The sequence below is a fragment of the Hemitrygon akajei genome, chromosome 29 (genome assembly GCF_048418815.1).
Source record: "Hemitrygon akajei chromosome 29, sHemAka1.3, whole genome shotgun sequence".
Taxonomy (NCBI): Eukaryota; Metazoa; Chordata; class Chondrichthyes; order Myliobatiformes; family Dasyatidae; genus Hemitrygon; species Hemitrygon akajei.
Window position 1 is genome coordinate 5,327,184 of NC_133152.1, and position 14,756 is coordinate 5,341,939.

A 14,756-nucleotide genomic window follows, 5' to 3' on the forward strand; every position below is an offset into this window, starting at 1 on the left:
AGAATCAGCAAGTTAGATCAACAGTCCAGATTAAGGGTCTTGGTCTGAAATGCTGACTGTCCATTTCCCTCTGTGGATGCTACCTGACCCATTAAGTTCCTCTACAGTCTCCAGGAGTTCCCAAACATTTTTTTAATGACATGGAGCCTTACCATTAACCAAGGGGTCTGTGAAGCCCAAACTGGGAATTCCTGCTAGACTTTTATTGCTGGAAATCCTGTTTACATGGAATATGAGGCAGACAAAATCTCTGGGAAGCCACAGAGTACTGGAGACCAGCTGACTGCCTTATTGAGCCCTAGTGGAACACATTGACTAAAGGGAATTTGAGTTTTGGTGTTTTTTAAAAAAATTTATAGTATGCAGGTCCTCCTAGGCAGCTCTCAGGATTGAGAATGACTTGTTTTCAATGTCACCCTCAACTGCATATGGGTGATGAGGTCAATGTGGGAACTAAAGAATCTTCCACAGGTGCAGTAGGAAGTGTTTGGTGAATGGTTAGATATCGAGGAAATTCTCTCCCTCCCACTGTTTACTCTGGGTAGCAGTGTGGTCCTGATACACAAACTCAAAGCTATCCCAATACACCTTCTGTTTGAGTGATGATGAGCCAGGGATTCCCAGGAGTCCATGAGAATGCTACATTTTTTTTCAAGGAGGCTTTGAGTACATCTTGATTTTTTTTTATTCTGAGAGTCAGGTCATGTCTTCCTGTGACAGAACTAGGAATGGAGAGACTTCTTTGGGAGTCTGACTTCAGGTATGTGATTAACGAGCCAAAATTCAACTCCATTTTGCTGATTAAAGTATTGAGGAAGTTTGAGACATTGAGATGAATGTGGAAGGTGAGTGAGAGTTCAGCATTGACTGCCGTCCTTTTGATCACTGCCGGAGAAGGAGTCTGTGATTGTGTCTCGCTGTGGCTGGTGGGTAGGCTTCTGCACTTGTGTGGTGTCCTTCCCTTTCTATGAATGTCGGTGATATTGGAGGATGGTATCGTGGTTCTGCGTTTATGGTTTGGACTATTGCGTTTATTGACTGTGGACTTTTTCTGACTTATGGTTTTTGTATTCTATGTTGTTATTGCCTGTACCTTTTCCATTTTGTTGTGCAAGGGGTAGGGGCTTGGGGCTTGATGTTCTGTTGTGTTCTATTAGTTTTTTTTGTGTGGGGGAGGTATTGTTAGGGAGTTGATGATGTTGTTCCAAGTTTGGGTGAAGGAAGGGGTTTTGGGGGTTGATGATCGGGATGCCGTTCTTTTTTGTGCAGGTGGGTAGGCTTGACGTTTCTCTCTTTCGCTGTTTTTCATGTCCTTTCTTTGTTTCGTGGCTATCTGCAGATGATGAATTTATATGGAAATATGCTTTGATAATAAATGAACCTTTGAACCCTTGAACTTCTGACCCTTTGAACATTGACCTCACAACAGAGATGACTGAATGTTATCAAGGCCTCAGCATTAGAGATGTTGGCATCAGAAGATTTTGGTTACACTGCTGTTGGGCTGGAGCATTTAGTAAAGAATACATTGGCTGTATATGTGTAGTGCCTTGAAGTGCTTTCTGAAGGTAGTTTAAGAATCAGGTGCAGGCAGAGATCACAGTGCCCACGAGACCATGATCCTGTGGCATCTTAAAAGAATATTTTTCATCTGTATTTACTGTGGAAAAAGACATGGAAGCATGGGAGTTCAGGAAAAAGAACAGTGTTGGCCTGAAACATTACAGAAGCGGTTAAAGGAGGATAAATTGGATGTGGAATTTAATTTATTGCATAGATGACACAGCCTAGAGAGCTCACCAATGTCTTTACTTCCTCAGGAGGCTAAAGAAAGCCAGCATGTCCCCACCAACCCTTATCAAACCTTATCGATGCACTATAGAAAGCATCTTATCTTTGTGCACAATGACTTGGAATAGCAACTGATCTGCATGTGAACGCTAGAAACAGCAGAGAGTTGTGGACGCAGCTCAGCACTTCACAGGAACCAACCTCCCTGCTGTGGACTCTGTCTATACTTCTCACTACCCGAGTAAAGTAGCAACATAGTCAAAAACTCCATCGACCTCAAACATTCTCCCTTCTCTCCTCTCCCAGCAGGTAGACGATACAAGAGCTCTTGTGCGATAACAGGGACTCTTAGCTTCCAAATCCTTCTTATTGTGAAGTGTATTGTTTACTTGCACCGCACTTTCACTGTAGCTATTACAAGTTATTTTGCATTGTAATTATTTTACTTTAACTCAATGCATTGTGTAATTATTTGATCTGTATGAATTGTATCTCAGTGCATGTAAGAATAATAATCCAATACCAATACCATTGGAAGCAAGAGAGGAAATTGTGGGGGCTCTGGTAGGGTAAACTAGTTATTTGCTTGTGGAAGAAGAGAGAGAGCGTGGTAGAGGAGTGGCCTGTGCCCTGTGGTGTGGCACAAGAATTAGTGCTGGGTCCTATGTTGTTTGTCATCTACAGTATATTCTAGTGCCCTTCCCTTGGACAACATCGGTAGTGTGGAGAGTGGAGACTTGCAGCTTGGGCAACTGCCGGTCTTCCATAAAAAAAACCCTGCCCAGGCTTGCGCCCTGGAAACTTTCCAAGGTGCAAATCCACGGTCTATCGAGACTAATGGAGGCCTACAGTATATTAATGAACAGTATGAGAATGTATGTGGAATGATTCATAACTTCTCAGCTGATACCAACATTGGGGGCATAGTGGACAGTGAAGAAAGTTGGCTTAGATTACAACAGAATCTAGATCAAATGGGAAAGTGGGAAAGAAGTGGCAGATTTAATTCAGACAAGTTCGAAGTGATACCTGTTGGGAAGTTAAACCAAGGGAGAGCTTACACAGAGAATGCTCAGGTCATGGAGAGTGTTTTTACACAGTGGGACATCAGGGTATAAATACATTGTTTCCTGAACGTGACAACAAAGGTAGGCAGGGTGGTGAGAAGGTGCATGCCAAGTTTGGACTGGTACCTAGCCAGGAAAGGTTTAGAGGAATACGAGTCCAACACAAATGGTTTGATGGACAAGCTGAGGTGAAGGGAATGTTATCACGCTGTAACAGTCTATGACTAACTCTTCACACGCCTTTTCTTGCTCTGGAGGTACTGCTGTGAAGAGGCTCTGGCGACGGGGACGTGATCCATGTCATTCATGCCTTGCCGTAAGCCTTTAGTTTTGGAGGGCAGGGTTGTATAGTGGGGTAGGTAGGTAGAGGACTTTAGTTTTTGAAGCGTAAAGCCCATCTTCTTGTGTGCTTCAGTAAACAGGTGCTGCTGTTGAGGCCGGCATATGTATTTTGCCCATCTTTAACTGTCCTTGAGAAGTGGCAGTCAGCCACCACCTGGAACTTCTGCAGTCCTACCCTGCAGTGATTTACGTTGGGTATTCCAGGATTTGATGAAGGAACAGCGATATGTTTCCAAGCCAGGATGACAGCATGGAGAACATGCAGATGGTGTTCCCGTGTGTCTTCTAATCTTTCTTGGCGGAAGAAGTTGAAGACTTCTGTGAGGTTCTGTGAGAATAGCCTAGGTTTGTAATACATCACATTTTGAAATGCTATTTTCCCTCTCATAAAGCTGTATTGACTGCTCCTAAAGCACCTTAAAGCACACACTCTGTGCACTATACCTCCCTTCTACTTCAAAGCTGTATGTCTCCATCTCATGATATGAGAATTACCAAGAACCTCTGAATAAAAATTCCCAGCAACACATAGAGAAGCAGCAGGAACTCAGCAGGTCCGACAGCACTTACAGTGGAAAATGGACTGCGATGTTTTGGGATGAAACCTTTCAACAGGACTGGATAGAAACAGGGGGAATAACCTGTATGAAGAGGTGGGAGGGAAGGAAGAGATGGAATGAGAGCTGGCAGGTGATAGGTGAATTCAGGTGACGGGGAGAGGATGACAGGCAGGTGGGAGAGGAGAAAAGAGGGATTGATGTGAGAAGCTGGGAGATGACAGGTGACAGTGACCAAGAGTTAAAGAAATTGGATTCTGAAAGGAGAGGAGAGTGGACCATGGAATAAAGGGAAAAAGTTGAAAAGGGTAAATAGTGAGAAGAATGTGTGAGTGGTGGGAAATCAAGGGTGGAGGAGGGAAGAGATGGGGTGATTACACTAGTGGGATAAGGGAAAACAAAAGGGGACAGGGGAATGATTAACTGAAGTTAGAGAATTTGATGCTCATGCCACTAGATTGGAAACTACCAAGGCAAAAGATGAAGTGTTGTTCATCTAATCTGTATCTAGCTCCAAACTGGCAGTAAGGGAGGTCACTGATGGACATGTTGGTGTGGGAATGGGAAACGGAATTAGAATAGCTTGCCATTGGGAGAACCTTGCTCTTACAGTGGATGGAGCAAAGGCCCTCGAGGAGGTGATCTCCTAACTGATATAAAGGAAGATACACTTAGCATGGTGCAAGGATAACAATTCCTAGTATTTTTCCTACTATTGACAGGTGGCTACTTGGCCTGGAGCTCCTAGTCTCTTTTCCCAGGTTCCTGCACAGTTGAGAAAGATATATCCTTCCCTCATTTTGGTGAATATGTTAAGAATTAGGAAAATCTGACCCAGCGGTAGACTAATAGAGGCAGGAAAAAAAGTAAGTTTCTTATCCAGGCGAATAAAAATAGACAGTGAAAAGAGAATTGTGATTTTGACTGAGCTTTGTGAGAGACAAAATGTCTGAATGTTGATAGCAAAGCACACTTGTAAGATGACCATATGGGCATGACCATACTGTACAGGATGTTTGAAGCTGCTGTTCTCAAGACCACTTTGTAACCTGTGATTTGTGTAGGCAGGAATCAAAACTATTATTGTTTGCACACAAGATTTGTTTGTGTTTTCTTTTCCACTCTGGTTGCAGCACTGATCCTGAGTACAAACATGCGCGCACGCACACACATACAAACACACACACACACACACAAGCGCACGCACACACATTCACACACACATGTGCACACACACTCACACAAGCCCGCGCACACACATTCACACACATACAAACACACACACACACTCAAACACATACACACACACAAGTGCGCGCACACACACGCAGTTGCACACACACACATAAAATCACTCACACGCACACACAGGCTATACACACACACACATGTGTGCTAAGTCTGCTTGAACTGGACTAAACAGCAGCATTCTGTAAGTGCTGAAAGTTTGATTTTAATGGGGTCACAAAGCAAAACAGCTGAAGGCTGTTGGTATCAGTGGACCATCCAATTCCAAAAGGATTGAACTGAAAGATGCAAATAGAAAGCTTTAAAATGTTGAACAGTAACACAAATAAGCACGTCATGTAAATGAAGGCTTGTGACTAAAGTGGATTTTTCTGGCAAGATAGACAAAATCCAGAGAAATGTTCTAGTTCAAAAGAACAAAGAAGGAAGACTGATTTAAACACTGATTTTTTGCAGTTTGATAAGATGGAGAAGCATTTAAACGGGAGCTGGGTGGAAAATTACACTGGAAAGGAAATATTTGGAGGCCAGTGGGAAAAATTAGGGAAATAGGATTTAATGGAAAATTCACTGACAGAGTGAAAGAATGAAACTGAAGATGAGTTGAATGGCCTTTCTCCATAGTGACTGGTGCTATGAAGGCCTTAAACAAAGAGAATCCTGAACAATGAGGAATATTAACATAGACGTAAGGGGATAGAGGGTAAGAATGCAGAGGGAGACAGATTAGTGTGCAGTGGATTTGAAGGAATGAATTTCATAGAGACAGAAAGGCCTAGGGATGTTGATAAGTGGATCTTACACTCGGAGGTTAGCTGGGAAAGTACTGGATGAAGCATTCAATGGACATTGATGGTTCTGCAACATAAAAGAATACAGCACAGGAACAGGCCCTTCAGACCATAATGTCTGCATATATGATCTAGTGTACTCGAATCCCCACATATCCTTCTATCTAGCTAAGCCTCTTAAATGTCACAATTGTATCTAGTTCCACCATTATCCCAAGCAGCCTGTTCCAAGTACCTAAGTATTTGCTCCACATATCTCCATTTCATTTACCTTTGCAAGCTGCATGCAAACTATCTCATTTGGTCATTTATATCATCCAAGAGCCACCAGCATTTTCTGCAATAAATTGAACTGTGGTATGAGTAGCCAGAGTGTAGAGAAGCAATTGTGTGAGTGGTGGCAGAGATACTGCACCTTATGGTTTTTGAAGAGGTGGGAGTAGATATTGCAGCAAACACTGCTGGAACACACATGGTGGAATGTGGGAAGGATGGGCTCTGTGTGTTCCCATTGGTTGTGCTAGAAGTGACAGCTGAAAAGGAGGAATGTGATTTGTTCACAGATCATCCAAAATGACAAGGACAGGAGATAGCCAAGGAGGTAAATGTCTGTTGAGCAATAATGATTTAGACACAGTACATCAAAGATCCAATCACAGGACATCCTTAAATAGGAGCTGGAGCAGGACAATTAGCCATTGAAACCTGCTCTACCAACATAATCACGGCTGATCAAGTACTCTAACACTTTCTGTCTGTGTCCTTTGATCCCTTTAGAACATAAGAGAACACAAGCAGGATGATACTACACAGCCCCTCAGTCTTGCCTTGCTATTCCATATGATCATCGTTGCCCTCAGTTCCATGATCTTTAAAAAATTACCTATTTTTTCTTCAAATATTCCAATAATCTAGACTCCATATAGCTCAATAAGCAATAAGTAAGGTTCCAGATGAAGGGTCTCAAACCAAAACATCAACTGTTCCATTTCCACCCACAAAGATTGCCTGATTTGCTGAGTTCCTCCACATGCTTGTCTTGTGCTCCAGATTCAAACCTCTGTCGTCTCTTATGTCTCTGAGCAATAAGACATGTATCCATCTATTTCTGGCGTATATAATATTTAGTAGCTATTTTATATATAAGAGGAGCAGAATTCACTGACATTTGCAGGGTATTCAACGTGGCTTAATGTATAACCTCACCTTAGAGAACAACATTATTTTGTGCTGTGTTTCATTTTGACATTCTGCCAAATCAGTGTGTGAATGAGTAGCAATCATTGACGATAAGATGAGGTCTCCCGATGACTTGCATTCCTGAGTACTGTACTATGGTATTTATTCTTTCAGCATGTTGTTCAGAAGGAGGCTATATACCAGAGCACCACTGAAAGTGTGTTGGCGTGTGGCCAAGTAGTTAGGGCATTGGTCTAGTGATCTGAAGGTCGCTAGTTCGAGCCTCAGCTACGGTAGCATGTTGTGCCCTTGAGCAAGGCACTTAACCACACATTGCTCTGCACACTTGTGCCAAGCTGTATTGGCCCTTGCCCTTCCCCTGGACAACATCGATGACTTGAAGAGTGGAGGCTTGCAGCATGGGCAACTGCTAGTCTCCCATACAACCCTGCCCAAGCTTGCACCCTGGAAACTTTCCAAGGCGCAAGTCCATGGTCTCTCGAGACTAACGGATGCCTATTATTGAGAGTGTACTGAGCAGCTGCTTCATTGTCCGATACGGGAATTGCGAGGCATCTGACCACAATATTCAATGAAGGATGGTGAAGACTGCTGAGAAGATCATTGGAGCTCTCCCACCCATCCATTAGCTGGGAAAGGTTTCACTGTTAATGTAATGGTCTTTCTGTAGAAGCAGTGTTAGGTGGAGATAACGGGTGCTTTGGGATGTGAACTGGGTCCTTTGCTTGGCAGGAGATGAAGAGGAAAGATGCTGGAGAGAACCGGTCTTAGGATTTGATTTGGTAGGGGATCGTGATTTGGTGGAGCAAGGTGCCGAGATCGAATGAAGATTGGTGAATATGAATTTTGGGAAGAGTTGAGCTTCAACTTGTACATGTTTGACTGTTTAATTATAAAGAGCCTTATTTGTATTTTTAATTTCTTTTCTTTACTAACCCTTTAGTTAAGTTAAGATTAATTTATGAATGACCAGGAGTGAGGCATACCCAGGGCCCTTAGCATTGTCAATTATCCCTCCTACACATTCAATAATCTCCTTTGACTCCTACCATCGGGCAGGAGGTGCCTTGACATTAGGACAAGAAATCAACGTTCATGCCATCAGGTTAGATGCTACACAGATGGAATATGAGGTTATGCTTCTCCATGCTGAGTTTGGTTTTATCATAGCAGTAGAGGAGGCCATGGATAGATATGTTAGAATGAGAATAGGAAGTCAAGTTGAAATGGGTAGCCACCGGAAGACCCTGCCTTTTGTGGCAGACGGTGAAAGTTCTTGACAAATGGGCAAGTGAGTAACATCCACCCTCTACAATGGGATCCTACTACTATGTACATCTTTCCCTTTCCACCCCCTCCCTCTCTGCTTTCTGTAGGGATTGCTACCTACTTGACTCCCTTGTCCACTTTTCTACTTCACTAATCTCCTTCCTGGCACTTATCTTTGCAAGTGGGTCACATGCTACAGCTCCCCTGACACTTCCTCCCTCACCATCATTTAGGGCCCCTAACAGTCCTTTCAGGTGAGCCGACACTTCACCTGGAGTTTGTTGGGGTCACCTGTTGTATCTGGCACTCCTGGTTTCTCCTCTGCATCAGTGGAGACCCAGCACAGGTTGGAAACGACTTTGTTGATCACCCACTGCTCTGCCCACTGCAAATGGCGGAGTCTCCTGGTGGTTACCCATTCAGGTTGAAAGAGTAACATTTTGTATTTGATCTGGGTAGCCTCCAGCCTATTGGCATGAACAAAGATTTCTCCAACTTTTTGTAATTTCTCCCTCCCCTCCCCACCTCTTTTTTTCCATTCCCTATTCTGGCTCCCCTCTTACCCCTTCGCTTCTCCTCAATTGCTCATCACCTTTCTCTGGTGCCCCTCCTCCTTCCCTTACTCTTGTGGTCCATTTCCCTTCCTATTAGATTCCTTCTTCTTCAGCCCTTTCTCTATTCCTCCCATCACATCCCAGCTTCTTACCTCAAACCCATCTTTCCCTTCACCTGGTTTCACCTATCACTTACCATCTTCTACTACTTCCCCTCCTTCACCTTCTCATTGTGGCTTAAAGGTACTGCTGTTGTATTGTGGTGGATTGAACTTTACCTTGCTGTGGTCAGGTAACTCTCAAACACTTCATCTTACTTCAGAAAGATCCCACCCTGGACGATCAACCACTGTCTCTTGTACCATCATTAACCTCTTTAAAACTACAGATCTCCCATCCACCACCATCAAACTCATAGTTCCTTTATACCACATTTCTCATTTCTACCACCTACTCAAGATCCACAAACCTGACTGCCTGGGTAGGCCCATTGTCTTGTCTGTTCTTGTCCCAATAAACTTGTGTTCCTCCTGCATACATCTAACTCTCTTGGTTCAACCCCTTTCCCACCTGCATCCACAACATTTCAGATGTTCTTGATCTTCTCAACAACTTCCAATTCCACGGCCCTGACCACCTCATTTTCACCATGGATGTCCAGTCCCTGTACACTTCTATCCCCATTAAGAATGTCCAAAAACTTTCCATTTCTTTTTCAACAAAAGACCCAATCAGTTCCTCTCCATGACCTCCCTCCTCCATCTGGCTGAACTGCTCCTCACCTTCAACAGTTTCTCCTTTGGTTTCTCTCACCTTCTCCAAACCCAAGGGTAGCCATGGGCACCCATATGAGCTCCTGTTACGTCTACGTTTTTGTTGGCTATGTGGAACAGTCCACATTTCCAGCCTTCCCAGGAAATGCTCCCCAACTCTTTCTGCGCTACGATGACAACTGTATTGGTGCCGCTTCCTGCACCCTTACTGAGCTCATCAATTTCATCAACTTTGCCTCCAACTCCCACTCTGCCTTTAAATTCACTTGGTCCATTTATGTCATCTCTCTCCCCTTTCTCAATCTCTCTGACTCCATCTTGGTGGAACTGTTTCTACTGACAGCAGATGGGGAAAAGGCAGGTTACTGGCATCTTAAAGCCAGTTGCTTTGGGCAGATGGAGCTTGTCAGCTTTAGTTGGCAGCTCATCTAGGAGAAGGAAAGCTGATCTCAAACCTTTGCTTGCAGCTATACCCACTCATGGGAAAGGTTTTGAGAGTAAACTCCAAGGGAAAATCTAGAGCTAGAGTACCTAAGGCAGTCCTACATCGAGTTCAATGCTGACTGGCAGCTCCTGAGATGCCACTGGTGCCAATCTATATCGGTATCTGCCATTCCTCTGAGTTTAACAGTTGCATGGCAAGGTGGAGCCAACTGCATGGCAATAGCTTGCTCTCAGTGTTGTACTGCCCTGGCTTGCATATCATGTAGACAGCTTAGAAGTAATATCTATCATTGACCCTGACCAATGGAGGGCCTCACTGGAGGCAAACTGTTTATGAACGTCATTTATAAACCTACCGATTCCCACAGCTATCTTGACTATACCTCTTCCCATACTGCCTCCTGTAAGAAGGTTATTCCCTTTTCTCAGTTGCTTTGTCCATGCCGCATCTGTTCCCAAGATGAGGCTTTTAGGAAATCAGAGATGTCCTCCTTCTTCAAAGAATGGGTTTCCCTTCTTCCACCATTGCTGATGCCCTCACCCACAATCTCCTCCATTTCCTGGACCTCTGCGCTCACCCCATCTTCTTGCCACCTTAACAGGGGTAGAGTTCCTCTTGTCCTCACCTACCACTCCATGAGCCTCCACATCCAACATATCATTTTCCACAACTTCCACCATCTTCAACGGGATCCTACCACTAAACACACCTTTTCTCCCTTTCACTCTCTGCTTTCTGCAGGGATTGCAGCCTACATAATTCCCTTGTCCACTCGTCGCTCCCCACTAATCTCCTTCCTGGCACATATCCCTGCAAGTGACAGAAATGCTACAGCTGTCCACTTACTTCCATTTCAGGCCCAGATAGTCCATTCAGTTGAGCCAGCACTTCAGCTGTGAATCCGCTGGGGTTGTCCAGTGTATCTGGTGCTCCCAGTGCAGCCCCCTCTACATTGGTGAGACCCAAAGTAAATTGGCAACCGCTTTGCTGAGCACCTCTGCTCCATCTGTCAAAAGCAGCATTTCCCAGGGTGGCCAATCATTGTAATTCTAATCCCCATTCCTGTTCCAACATGTCAGACCATGGTCTTCTCTTCTGCCACAAAGAGGCCAATCTCATGGTGGAGAAGCAACAACTCATACTAGAATAGTTAGCCTCCAACCTGATGGCATGAACATCAATTTCTACTTCTGATAATTACTTTTCTCTATTTTACTTTTCCTCACCTCCTTCCCTCTTTTTCTATTCCCCGCGCTGGTTCTCTTACCTTTTCTCCTTGTCTGCCTGTCACTTCCACCTGGTGCTCCTCCTTCTTCCCTTTCTCCCATGGTCCACTCTCCTCTCCTATCAGATTCCTTCTTCTTCAGCCCTTTACTTTTCTCGTCCACCTAGCTGTACCTATCACTTTCTAGCTTGTCCTCCTTCCCCTCACCCGACCTTTTTATTCTGGTGTCTTCACCCATCATTTCCAGTCTTGATGAAGGATATTGGTCTGAAACAGCAACTGTTTATTCATTTTCATAAATGCTGCCTGACCTGCTGAGTTTCCCCAGCATGTTTTGTACGTTGCTTTGGATTACCGGCTTCGGTAGAATTTCTTGCCTTTATTATTGTGGCTTCTGCCCTTTTCCTTTCCAGCCCAAAACATTCCTTTCCATAGATGCCTGCCTGCCTTTCCAAGTTCCACCAGCATTTTGTGTGTGTTGCTCAAGATTGCCAGCATCTGCAGATTCTCTTGTATTTATGCACTGCAAAGGAAATGATGATATGCATTCAAAACACAATATTAAGACTCTTAAATTAGGAGGCATTCTCAAATAAAACAATGAGGCGAGAAAAGTAGTTAATGCCTTGCAAAGGATTTTTTTTATATGGAAATGGGTAAACAGATATTGCAGTAGGCATTTGACATTAACAATAGCTTAATAGCACCAGGAAGGAACAGAATAAAATGTGAAAAATGTGAATTGGTTGTTTTTAATCTTGAGATACCTTGAGGAAACATATTTCGGCTTTTCTGATTTTCTAAAGGCCAGAATATCTCTGACCTTGCAGACTTACTTGAAGCAATAATAAAAATCAAATTGTTATGTTATGGTTTTATATTTTATTTGATCAGGAGAAATTAAGGTTTAAATCTGTTTTTAAAGGACTGAATACAAAGCTTAAATGTGAGTCAATGTGGTTTGGAAAGCCTATAACAAAACCTATAGTTTTAAGCCTGTTGTTTGAAAACAGATGACTTTATAGTTCATTTTTTCTACAGAATGCAGTAGCACAACATTTCATTTTCTATCTTTGTCTCACCTTGGTGCTTCTTCAAAGTGGTCAGAGAAATGTTCATGTGGCAATGGGGAAAGACATGCAATGAAAGCTCAGTTCCGTGCAAGCTTCTTTAATTATACCCCCGAGTTGCTTTATCACATGATTAGATCCATGTAATAAGGCATATTCTCCAATGTAATCATTCAGATGGTTTGTAGAAGTAACTGATATTGTATCTGAGGGAATATCTCTGGCAGATTGAACCTTGTAACATCTAATTGTCCTAATGCTCAAACAGTGTAATTTTGATGCCATGGTGACGGACAAGGAGACACACCAAAGAATTCACACAATGGTAAATTTGGCGCTGAAGCAGTCATTCTGATACCTTCTGTTATTTGAGATCAATGAGACTGGCTATCGCGGTGGGCCACATAGGAGAGATATTTTGAGGGCAGCATAAGGGTATAATAAAGCCTAAATTTGGTTTATTATGCAACCAATTCTAAAATAGATGGAATTAAAATAGTTTGACTACTGTGTATATTTTAAGAAGGATATAACAATGGGAAAAATTAGATTCACATAAATGAAGTCTTGTTTTTCAGAAGAATCTGAAAAACATAGCATACTTTTCTTTAGGAAGGAAGTGTTTGGACATGAAAGCAGAGAATTTAGAATAAATTCTAAAAGAACTGAAGAGACCTGAGATTTTTTTCACACAGTGGGAGATAGCGATGTTACCACAGTCACTAGTGAAGTTTCAGGAAAGTAAAATGACTGAATGACTCCTACTGTGCCGCATTAACCATTGTGTGAGTTCTTTGGTGTGTCTGCTTGTCCATCACCATGGCATCAAAATTACACTGTTTGAGCATTAAGACAATTAGGTGTTACAAGGTTCAATCTGCCTGAGATATTCCCTCAGATACATATCAGTTACTTCTACAAACTGTCTGAATGATTACATTGGAGAATATGCCTTATTCCATGGATCTAATCATGTGATAAAGCAACTCAGGGGTATAATTAAAGAAGCTTGCACGGAACTGAGCTGTTATTGCATGTCTTTCCCCATTGCCACATTAACATTTCTCTGAACATTTTGAAGAAGCGCCAAGGTGAGACAAAGATAGCAATGAATGCTACTGCATTCTGTAGAAAAATGTATCTACCAGTTATTCCTAATCCCTTCCTCACCAAACCTCATCACCTTTAGAAATCACATCCTTTTTCTTGGAAATATTTCCATGTTCTTTTGTTGTCACTTGGTGTAAATCCTGAACTGTGCAAGTCCCTTCACCATACACACCATAAAGAATCCCCATCACCTTCTGAAGGACAGCTAAAGATGGCCAATAAATATTAACCCTAATAGTACGTAACAATCACAGCTCTTTCTCCTTGGACAAAATATTGTCACCTGACTTGTTTGTATTTTGGTCTTCTTTCTTTGGTCTGTAAAACCCAACTCTGCCTCTTAACCTGCACGGAAGATTAGGTCCTGTTTGAAAATAAGACATTTGAATATAAATTGTTTAAAGTACTATTTCTTGTATTAATCATGGCTCCAGCTGAGAAGGAGCCACTCAGTCCCTTTTGTTGTGTTAGCTTTCCAGTTAATCCCATCTCAAACCTTTTTCTTGTCATTATACCTGTGGCATTATTTTCTGTTCATCCAATTTTTTCTGAAAGTTACTATGAAGTGTTTTTCTTTCATTTACTCAGGCAGCCTTCCTTTGAATGGAATAACTTATTATGTAAAAATGTTCCCTTTTATCACTGTTCATTCCTTTGGCTCTGTTGGCCCGTTACCTCACCTAAGAAATAATAAAAAATCTGATGAAAATTAGCATTTATTGAAATAATCAACACATATCCATTTCCGTGGATTGGAGTGCCGATAGTAATGGGAGTAAATTCTTCTCTGGTTCCAAAATTCCATGTCATTAACTCCCAAGGAATTAAGGTTCAGCTGATCTACTGGCAGCTTTTCAGGATGTTTAGGGATCATGATTGAAATGATCTTCAAGAAACTTCAATCATACTTGAGATAGCCTATAAAAACAGCACAGAAAGAGGATACTCAACCCATTGAGTCAAAGCCAACTTCTTGTACAGCAATCCCATTACCATGCAAATTATATGACCCTACAGGTGAGCTTTTCTCAGGTCATCTGCTGAGTTCAGGTCATCCAATGGCTTCTGAGAGCTGGGACAGGGTGTTGTTACTAACTTTTCGCACCCTATAAGTTTTATATTATCACCAGCCGCAAGTGTAGCTCCTCCTCACATCCTCTGTATCTTTTGCCCAACTATAAATGATTCTCTTGTTTCCCTGTCCAACAATGCTGTAGCTGTCCCTCATGTTAGACTGAATCATGAATGATAAACATGTGTGCAGTCCCTGAAGAATTGCACAGCCATAGGAGTGGTGACACGGCCAGAGGCACT